Here is a 10509-nt window from a genome sequence, read left to right as displayed (position 1 = left end):
TTAATGCAAAAATTAAATTTTTTAGTATCATTGCTCAAATAATTACTGGTATAGTAAAAAACATACCATAATTACAATACAGTATACAAACAAAAGGTTAATCAAGGAAATACAAAGAGAAAAAATTTTGTTGCGATTAATGCAAAAGTGACATTTTAAGTACTCACTACTTAAATAATTACTGGTATAGTAACAAACATACCATAAGTACAAACATACCATAAGAACAAAGTAGTATATTGGTACAATATACATTTCTAAGAGGACAGCTCACACATTTTCAACATTCTCAAGTCATTTTCAACATTCAAAGCATCTTCCAGTATAAATTTGAAAAGCATAGACACTGCAAACGTTATCCTCAGACATCTGTCAAATAAGTTTTGTCCAACATTAGTCTGTTCTCCATTCGTGATCAGCAAGGTCTGCTATGAGTGTAAGGACTCTGGGATTCACTGGAAGCTGTTTTTTGTTTTTATCTTGACTCAAATTTGGTTCCCTTCTCTGGATTTATGCTGAAGAAGCACCTACAAAAGAGAATGTAATAACTCATTTTGTTGAATACAAATACAGAGAGAAAAGTTTACCAAATTACTTCACTTTTTTTTACATGAACTAATATAGTACAAGTACATATTAAGTTAACAGTACAAATCTTAGTTCACTAATAATGAAAATATCTAACATGAGCAAACAATGAACGACTTTATTTTTCTAACCGAAACAATGTACAAAGAACTGTTACAAATGTTTTCCCATTGTCAGTTAATTTTAGTGAATACATTACCTTACGTTAACAAATGAGAAATTACTGTGAAGTGCAATTACATGTTAAAAATAGTTTAATGCCTCACTATGGGATATAGACAACTCCCGTATTGCAGATATGCTGTCCGAAGCACGTGTCAACCAACTCAGTGATGTGATAAAAAGAGATAACCCCTCTTACCGAAGAAAGTGAAAAAGTGAGAGAAATGACAAACAACCGATCCACGATGTTACCATTATCCGTTATATACACTTTCATATACACGTATACATGTCCAAAATACGTCTACATATCTATACATACATACATATAAATATATACAGTGGAATCCGCTTATCTCGCCCTCGGTTACCTCGACAACCCTATTAAGTCTACGTTTTTGAAGTGGAACCGCCAAATTCTCGCTTTTTCTAAGCATTTTTTATCGGTTATGTCGACTTTTTTTATGTCGCCGAACCCTAATATCTCGAGCACAAGGGGGAAAAAAAAAAAAAAAAACCCTTCAAAAACACGCGCATGCACATTCTCATTTATTAACACACATCATGTACATAAAGAAATTTCAAGCACGTTAATATATTGCCGCCATTTTGATTTTCGTTTATCTCGATCATCGGTTACCTCTATGCTTTTTGGCGACCCCCTAGGACATCGACATAACCGGGTTCCACTGTGTATATATATATATATATATATATATATATATATATATATATATATATATATATATACACACATACAATATATATACATATATATATATATATATATATATATATATATATATATATATATATATATTACACACTCAGGACGGAATGAGTCAGCGAAGGCTCCGTGACATCCAGCCTATACAAACGGACAAAAGTGTGCGGCGAAGCCCAGCATGCTGCCGCACAGATATCCTGAATCGAAACACCCTTAAAAAGCGCCCACGAAGTGGCCAAGCCTCGGGTACTATGAGCCCTCAGTCCTTCTGGAGGGTTAAGACCCACGCTATTATAACTCATAATAATAGACTCCACGAGCCAATGGGACAGGCGCTGTCGGGAAACGGGACTTCCCTCACGGGAATCAGCACATGAAACAAACAGCTGATTACTCCGTCTCAATCCCTTCGTCCTGTCAACATAGTGACGTAACACACGGACAGGACACAGACAGTGAAGTCGCTCCTCCTCCGCTGAGGAAAAAGGAGGCGGATGAAAAGCCATTAAATCCACCTGTCTGCAGGCGAAAGCTGACTCGCTCACCTTAGGGATAAATGCCGGATTAGTCTTGAGAGTCACACGCGAGAAATCCAAAGCAAACCGCATACAGGAGTTATGAACAGACAAAGCATGAAGTTCACTAACCCGCTACGCGGTAGAAAGAGCCAATAACAAAGCAACCTTAAGCAACAGGAGCTTTAAATCAATACTCCCTATCGGCTCAAAAGGAGACTGAGAGAGCGCGTTCAGGACCACGGACAGATCCCATGGCGGAACCAGCGGCTTTGAGAACGTGCTCAGGCACCGCGCCCCCTTCATAAACCTGCACACGAGCGGGTGATGACCGATAGTATTACCGTCAATCCCTACGTGGCATGCAGAAACAGCGGCAAGAAAACCTTAACGGTTGAAAAAGCCCTGCCCTTGTCCAAAAGTTCTTGCAAAAAGCACAACACATCTGCCACAGAACAGTGAAAAGGGACGATATGTCTCTAAGCACACCATAGTTCAAACACATTCCATTTCCTATCATATGCAGAGCACGTCGAAGCTGCTCTCTCATTCTGAATCATTTCAATCACCCTCGGAGGCAAACCAGCGACACTAAGATTCATCCTCTCATGGGCCAGGCACAGAGAGCTACTCTGTCCGGTGCCGGGTGAAAAATCTCTCCGCGTGCTTGCGAAAGGAGATCCCTGCGCATAGGGAGAGGCCAGGGTCGATCGTGCAGGAGTTGGAATTTCTCCGTCAGCCACACTTTCCCTGGCCAGTTCGGAGCGATTAGTATTACAGAGTGACCGACTTCTCTTACTCTTTGTAGAGTCGGCACGATCAAACTTAGTGGAAAAAATGCGTAAATCAGAACGTTTGGCCACGGGTGGGCTAACGCATCCACACCCATAGGTGCACCGTTTCTCGCCAGAGAAAAGAACAGTGGGCAATGAGTGTTTTCGTGCGAGGCAAAGAGATCTACGGCGGCCTGGCCGAATCTCTCCCATAACAGGTTCACCACCTGAAGATGGAGAGACCACTCCCCGTACAGGGAAATTCCCCTGGACAAGAGATCCGCCCCCGCATTCAACACTCCCGGCACATGAGTCGCTCGCAGCGACAGGAAATGCTCCATGCCCCACACCATGAGATCTCCCGCTAGACGGTGAAGTCGAGGAGAGCACGTTCCGCCCTGGCGATTTATGTACGCCACCGCCATCATGTTGTCTGATCTGACCAATACGTGGTGACTCCGAAGAAACTGCACGAAATGTTTCAAAGCTAGAAACACCGTTAACAGCTCCAGAAGGTTTACAGTTGTGTTCAAAATTATTCAACCCCCAATGCTGTAAATGGTTTTAGGGAATTTAGTGTACATTTGTAATTGTATTCAGAATGAAATCCTACAAGGACTTCTTAAAGAACCATATGCAACTAAAATGACATCAATTAGTTTTGTAATACAGTAGTAAATGTTTCTTTTGTGAATTCTTCATTGACATAATTATTCAACCCCTTAAAGACTACCACTCTGAAGAACAGAGGTTCAATGAAGTGTTTTCAATCAGGTATTGAAAACACCTGTGGATATCAGGGAGCAGCAATAAAGCCTAATAAGCACCAATTAGGCAGCTTTAAAATGACTGTGATACTCAGCTCCTTCTAGACATTTACTGGTGTGGTTACAAACATGGTGAGGTCAAGAGAATGGTCCAGGAAGACAAGAGAACAGGTGATTACTCTTCACAGGAAGGGCAATGGCTATAAGAAGATTGCAAAGATGTTAAACATACCAAGAGACACCATAGGAAGCATCATTCGCAAATTCAAGGCAAAGGGCACTGTTGAAACGCTACCTGGTCGTGGCAGAAAGAAGCGTAGAGTGGAGAAAAGTCCCCGTGTGACTGCTGAGGAACTGAGAAAAGATTTGTCAGATGTGGGTACTGAAGTTTCTGCTCAGACAATACGGCACACCCTGCGTAATGAAGGCCTCCATGCCAGAACTCCCAGGCGCACCCCCTTGCTGTCCCCAAAGAATAAGAAGAGTCGACTGCAGTATGCCAAAAGTCATGTGGACAAACCACAGAAGTTTTGGGATAGTGTTCTGTGGACTGATGAAACAAAATTAGAACTGTTTGGGCCCATGGATCAACGCTATGTTTGGAGGAGGAAGAACAAGGCCTATGAAGAAAAGAACACCTTGCCTACTGTGAAGCATGGCGGGGTGTCAATCATGCTTTGGGGCTGTTTTGTTTCTGCAGGTACTGGGAAGCTTCAGCGTGTGCAAGGTACCATGAATTCTCTTCAGTACCAGGAGATATTGGATGACAATGTGATGCAGTCCGTCACAAACCTGAGGCTTGGAAGACGTTGGACCTTTCAACAGGACAATGATCCCAAGCATACCTCCAAGTCCAATAGAGCATGGTTGCAGATTAAAGGCTGGAACATTTTGAAGTGGCCATCGCAGTCACCAGACTTAAATCCGATTGAGAACCTCTGGTGGGACTTAAAGAAAGCAGTTGCAGTGCGCAAGCCTAAGAATGTGACTGAACTGGAGGCTTTTGCCCATGATGAATGGGCGAAGATACCCGTAGATCGCTGCAAGACACTTGTGTCAAGCTATGCTTCACGTTTAAAAGCTGTTATAACTGTAAAAGGATGTTGTACTAAGTACTAAGATTGAATGTCACTTGGGGGTTGAATAATTATGTCAATGAAGAATTCACAAAAGAAACATTTACTACTGTATTACAAACTAATTGATGTCATTTTAGTTGCATATGGTTCTTTAAGAAGTCCTTGTAGGATTTCATTCTGAATACAATTACAAATGTACACTAAATTCCCTAAAACCATTTACAGCATTGGGGGTTGAATAATTTTGAACACAACTGTATGTGCGCGCACCGAAGCGAAACGGGCCATTTCCCTTTTGCTATCCTGCCTTCGCACACCGCACCCCAACCTGCAAGTGACGCATCCGTCGTCACTACTTTTCTCAGGGAAACAGCCCCCAGCGGGGTTCCTGACTCGAGAAAATCGCGATTTCTCCAGTGATGGAGAGCGCGTAAGCACAGTGACGTCACCATCACCTTGCGATTGACATAAGCGCTGTGCCGTAACCCAGCACTGAACTCTCTCATTCCCAACGGTATGACAGACACTGCCGAAGCCATCAGCCCCAGCACAGGTTAGGTCGCCCGCCTTTTCTTCCCTCCCTGAGGGTCCGCTGGGCGATGCCTAGCAGCTGCTGATGCAAAAGAGGTCTTGTTCCTGGGCTGGAGCTGTTTCTGGCGAGCCTCCCCACGCATTGACTGCTGGGGTGGGGGTTGCCTAGGGGCCCTGAAACCAGGCTGTCTCTCCCTGGACGCAGGGGTGAAATATGAACGTGCGGGTTGGGGAGTGCGAGCAGGAGGCTTTCTTGGGAGGCATGCCTCGACCGCTTCACCATCCTTCTTGCGAAGGTCGCATTGCTGGAGCATATTCGCCACTGCAGCCCCGAAAAGCGCTTTTGGCTCTATCGGGGCATCAAGGAACTCCACCTTCTCCCTCTCCGATAAGCCCGTCAACCCCAACGACAGGGCTCTTTTGCCTACCACAGCGAGGCCAATGCTGCGGCTGCAGCTCTGGACCGCTCCCCTAGAAGAACGTAGGTTGAGGGCCGCAATGACGCAGATTTCTGATCTGGTGACCCAGCATCAATCTGCCTTCCCATCTCCTCCATGATCTCTGCCTGGTAAGCCGTGAGCATTGAGGTGGCATTCAGAGCTCTAACCGCCAGGGCCGAGGAGCAGTAGATCTTCTGGAAAAGGGAGGCGGACAGCCTTTCTGTATGTCCTGGCAGAGAAGGGGAGGAGGAGGATATAGCAGCTCGTCGATTTGGGTGGAGTTGGCTAGCCACCGACAGCTCCACGGGGGGGGGGGGTTGTACATCCCTAAAGCCTCCATATCGTGCACCTCCAGTCTAGAGAAACCCTTAACGGGCACTTTATGCGAGAAGGGTTTGTCCTAAAAACGACGCATTTCTGTGACACACGCCGGTACAGCAGGAATCAGCTGCTTAACTGGGGAAGTGCGCGATGGCAGCCTCTACCCATCATATAAATCCCTCTCAGCGTCGTGATGCACCTGCTGAGATGGCCATTTGATGGAAAGTTTCTTGGCTGCTCTCCTACACACCTCCACGAGGTCCAGCTCACCTGGCATGGGGGAAGGGCCCGTAGCACTTCCAGGCCTGGAGAGAAGATCAGGAGGGAGGATAGCATCCTCCTTGTCATCCTCTAAATCTTCCTCCAAAAAATGAGCGACCTCATCATCTTCTTCTCCCTCACCCTTGTTATCCAGTAGGGAGTTTGATTCGAAGAGTGAAGGAAGGACAGGAGAAACCTCGTCCATCAACTCTCCCCAGCTGCACTGTGCTTGCGAAGCAGCCTCGTCCCTCTCTGCGGGCAGTGGAGAGAGACAAGGGTCCCCTTTATTCGCGGCCGTGACTCGCAGGTGGTGTTCCCGAACCCTTGACGGGAAAAGAGCGCAGTGCGGGCAGCACTCGGGGTTAGCAAGCACGGTTTGACTGTGCCGAACTCCTAAGCACACGATGCACAGGGGATGAGAGTCTTTTGCCGAGATTGTAGACCCGCATGCACACAGTCGGGATTGAACTTTCCCCGCCGTGCACCCGGATGAACTCGCAGTCACCATAACGGAGGTGCAATCACCGGAAAAAAAGGAAACAACGAGATTACCACGACGTGCTTCTCGAAACAAGTCTCGAACGATATTCTAATACTCGCTTGACGCGATGTGAAAAGAAAATAAGGAAAGAAACAGCAGAAGGGAATATCCGCTTTGACAGTGGATATTCTCCTCAAGAAGCAGCCGCGCTCGGAGACGTACCTTAACTGTCTGTGAACAGTTAAGCGACTGCCCCCAGAGGATCTGCTGAGGATAGCTTCCTAAAAGGATCTTCACGGGGAAGAGAACGAGAATGAGGCAGGGACCGCCAGCAGCGGTGTATATAGGGAGGCGGGACTCCCGCATCACTGTCGTGATTGGTCTGTCAGCCGACAGACGTGGTGTGATTGATGCTTCCAGGATTGGTCACGCCCGAGGCAATTCCCATAGTGAGATACCGAACGAATGTTTGAAAGAGAACATACAATTAAATGCCTTTGGTCTTGCCTTGGAATGCCTTAATCATGATAATGAGTAATTCATGTAATTTTTTACTCACCAGCAAGTAAAACAAAACCTGTATACTATAATTTTTTTCTTTCTAAACACAGAGAAAGAAAATCCGTAGAATGTTTGTAACCACACAGTTTTGGGGCACCACTGATTTCCACAGTATTTTGCTTAATAAAGTCAATATCCTCCCACAACTGTTCGGTTAGAAGCCTTCTTCAAAATAATGGCAGAATAAAGAAATCTATACAGGTTTTGAACAAATTTAATTTGAGTAAATTACAGAATTATAACATTAAACTATCCTTTAAATTGTAAAAAAAAAAAAATTATAATTTGATAATGTAGTTTTGCAGCAGTCTGCAGAACTTTTGGTTTTTTTTCTGCACCAACTGTTTTAAGAAAGTTCAGGAGCCGCTGTCCTTTTTTTATCCAAGCTTTTAAGAAACATCTCCTTCAGATAAATTCCAGTTAGCTGCTTGAAGTGTGTACACATACCAACCTCTTGAAATAAAAATGGCCATTTCTTACAAAGCTGGTGTATGCTTGCTCCATTGTTTATGTCTTTGCACTGTGTGTAGTATGTTGCTTTCAGGAGGTTGCTAACTTCTTCCAAATCAAAATTTGTTTGTTTAGACTTCATCTTTATCATTTGTTCTTGTTTTTCCAGCTGGCTCTCTTTGGTCTCATTCAATGGCATCAATTTTCCATTCCAAATAACACAGCCGTAAGCGTCTTGAACCGCTGCCTTTCTTTCAGCAGGAATCTCCTCTGTGTCAGAGTCTTCTGTTCTGCTGCGTTTTCGGATTTTCGAAACATTGGTCCTTTTCACATTTTCTACACGATTCTGGATCTGCTTAAGTAGTGAGTGATATCCTGCACCAACTATATTACCATCAATAACATCCTGCAAGGATGCAGGGTATTTGGCCACCATCTTTTTGGCAATAGCTGTAGAGTTGCTTACTTGGAGACTTGCATATCTTCATCATTTTGGACACAACAATTTTCACCATATCTCGTCGCAATCTTGGAGTTGGTCTTTTCTGCCTTTCTAAACATTGCATCAATGCTTCTGGCAACTTCTCCCATGGTATTTTAAAATTGTCAGCCCAGTCAGAAGCAACCGTGGAAGCCTTGCCAAATGTTAGGGATGGTGATGAGCATGAAGAAGACTGTGTGCCACTGCAGCTGTCTCTAGAACTTAGCAAGCTATCTAAACTTCCTTCTAAGAGGACAAAGGTAAAAATTATCGCTTATGAAACCAATTTAAGAAAACTTTTACATTTTTATATTTAATCATAAAAATGTTATGTACTTACTGATCTGGCTCCAGGCAGACACAAGTTTTCATGCCTGAATGGGTCGTAATATGGGCAAGAGATCTGCTTCCTGAACATATCGGAAATCTTCAAGTGAAGATACTCCAAGTGAGTTCAGTGTCTCCACCACTGACTGTAGCACAGAGGATGAAATATCTTTAAGAATCTTAGCAATTGCAGTGGTTACACAGCTTTGCTCCAATTCATTCATGACTAAAAAACAGAAAAATAATTAATTTGGTGACTCTAAAATTAATTACATTTGAAATTTGAAATGCACTTCCTCCCAAAATCTGAATTTAGCAGACACTTCAATGTGTCTTTCACAGGTACATAGTATGCAAATTGCTCTGTCCGATTCTCATCTCTACCTAAAAGTATTCTTTTTGGTTCAACGTATTTAAACACTTTTTTAAAGGTCTGACTCCTTGAATACTCTGTTCGCGTTGGTCCTTTATGACACACAGAAAACGAGTCTGATTCTTTCACAGTAGCAAATATTAGAGGAATAGTCTCATTAGGTAATGACAAATTCTGCAAAAGTGAATGTAGCTTACTAAAAGTATATGTCTGTCCCAATTCATGAATATTTTGCATCTCATCTACAATATTTTGAATTGTAGAAGCTGGAAGAAGAAACTGTCCTTGTAATTTCATATAAAATAGGCTCACATTTCTTAAATACAAATCATCAAAATTTTGAAATGAGCCCATTTCACTTATTTCAGACTCACCTGTATTTGAATGCAGGTCAGCAGGACACTGCTCTGATGTAACTGACAGTATCTCTGATGCAGAAGGATGATGTGAATCAGTAATGCTGTTAACTGAACAGTTTCTGTGCTTCCTAGACATATGAGAAGTAAAAGAGGACATGATGTGAAAAACACTTTTGCACCCTCTTACTGGACAGTAAACTACACGACCTTCCTTAATATGGTTCTTTAAGTGAGCAACAAGACTAGCCACATCATGGCTCTAATAACTACATAGTGAAACACTACAAATCATGCTCCCTATTTCTGTTTCAGAGAAACACCGGCAGTTGAAAATCTCAAAATACGACGTCATGATTGCTGTGATTGGACAAGTCAAACACCATTAGCCAATGACTTTAAAACACAAAATGCTTATTAAATATATGGTTTCTTTTTTATTATGCAACGTAATTGCACGTATTGTACATCTATTGAGCCACTAAAAAATCAAAACAATTTAAGACTAAGGTTCCAAAAAAAATAAAATAATAATAATTAATTATAAAAAAAAAAAAATATATATATATATATATATATATATATATATATATATATATATATATATATATATATATATATATATATACACACACACACTGGCGATCAAAATTAGAGAACAATTTATAAACAATTGAAAAATTCTGAAATAACGTCATCTTTACTGCTCAACAGTTGAAGGAGTTTTTGTCCTGTCTATACCATGCTACCAAAACACCTTTTCCACAAAATTACTAAAGCATTTCCAAAAAAAACTATTTTTCAGAAAACAAACGATTCCAGTTATTTTAACATGTATATATGGCCCAAATTGGAAAAATAAATTGTTTTTTTCCAAAAAGAATTTCTGTACACTCTAATCTTGCTAATCATCACATGATTATAGGGGGAGATTTTAATTTGGTGGAAAATACAATACTGGACAGGTCTTTCTCAAAACAGTCGATGCTGACAAACTCTGTATAGAGTCTTATACTAAACAGATTGGCCTGTCCGATCCCTAAAGATCAAGGTTTCTGGTTAGCAAGGCCTTTTTTTTTTTCTCACAAGTTTACCATTCATAATAATGGATTATTCTTCTTTTTCTTTTAGATAACTGAACGATGCACTCTGTCAGTTCTTGCGACTATCATAATGTAGTTGTCAGGGATCCACCTGCCACGCTCCCTTTGGTGGGTGCAGGATATTGGAGTCCGGAAGAAGCGGAACACATAGAGTCCTGCATGAAACCATAAAAACATACAATAACGAACAAGGGAGTGAGTGTGAGTGAGGAG

The 10509-nt window shown here is 42.3% G+C and overlaps 1 long non-coding RNA gene across 1 annotated transcript; it reads right to left on the bottom strand.

The window, feature by feature from the left end:
• Positions 1-281: 281 nt before the first annotated feature.
• LOC124375450 lies at positions 282-9308 on the bottom strand. The gene is made up of 3 exons (XR_006923690.1): positions 9212-9308; positions 8478-8610; positions 282-527 (listed from the first exon to the last, which is right to left on the bottom strand). It is a non-coding gene; the product is annotated as an uncharacterized LOC124375450 (long non-coding RNA).
• Between the last annotated feature and the right edge of the window lie 1201 nt (positions 9309-10509).

The sequence above is a fragment of the Silurus meridionalis genome, chromosome 21 (genome assembly GCF_014805685.1).
Source record: "Silurus meridionalis isolate SWU-2019-XX chromosome 21, ASM1480568v1, whole genome shotgun sequence".
NCBI lineage: Eukaryota > Metazoa > Chordata > Actinopteri > Siluriformes > Siluridae > Silurus > Silurus meridionalis.
This window is presented reverse-complemented; position numbering and strand designations above follow the sequence as displayed.